Consider the following 394-nt stretch of genomic DNA (forward strand, 5'->3'; position numbering starts at 1 on the left):
AAATAGATAAACCACAAAACAAATGAACCCCGCATCCTCCTTCCTTCCTTGCAACTTGCAGCTCTCAACAAAATGAAAATGTCCGTGCTTCCATACAAACCCCGATACTGCTACCAGAACAGAACGCCTCTTTCTGAATCTTCTACAAGTACGATCACTCACACAGAATGGAGTAGCAGTACAAAGCAATACACAGTACAAAGGGAATATTAGGGACACCATTCATTACATCCTGGGGGGTGTTATAATCTCTATTAGTTATATGTATTGTGTTATTTGTTCTCTCTGTTGAGCACTGAACACTGAACACTACAAACCACGTGGGGTACAGGATAGGTGTCAGTGTGAAACGAAAATATGGAAAGGAATAATAATGGAAATGGAACTTCTAGTG

At 40.4% G+C, this 394-nt stretch overlaps 1 protein-coding gene across 2 annotated transcripts in view; it reads right to left on the reverse strand.

Annotated features, from left to right (window-relative positions):
- LOC119593102 overlaps positions 1–394 on the reverse strand; it is an 8,913-nt gene that overhangs the window by 6,976 nt on the left and 1,543 nt on the right. The window lies entirely within an intron of this gene.

The sequence above is a fragment of the Penaeus monodon genome, chromosome 31 (genome assembly GCF_015228065.2).
Source record: "Penaeus monodon isolate SGIC_2016 chromosome 31, NSTDA_Pmon_1, whole genome shotgun sequence".
NCBI lineage: Eukaryota > Metazoa > Arthropoda > Malacostraca > Decapoda > Penaeidae > Penaeus > Penaeus monodon.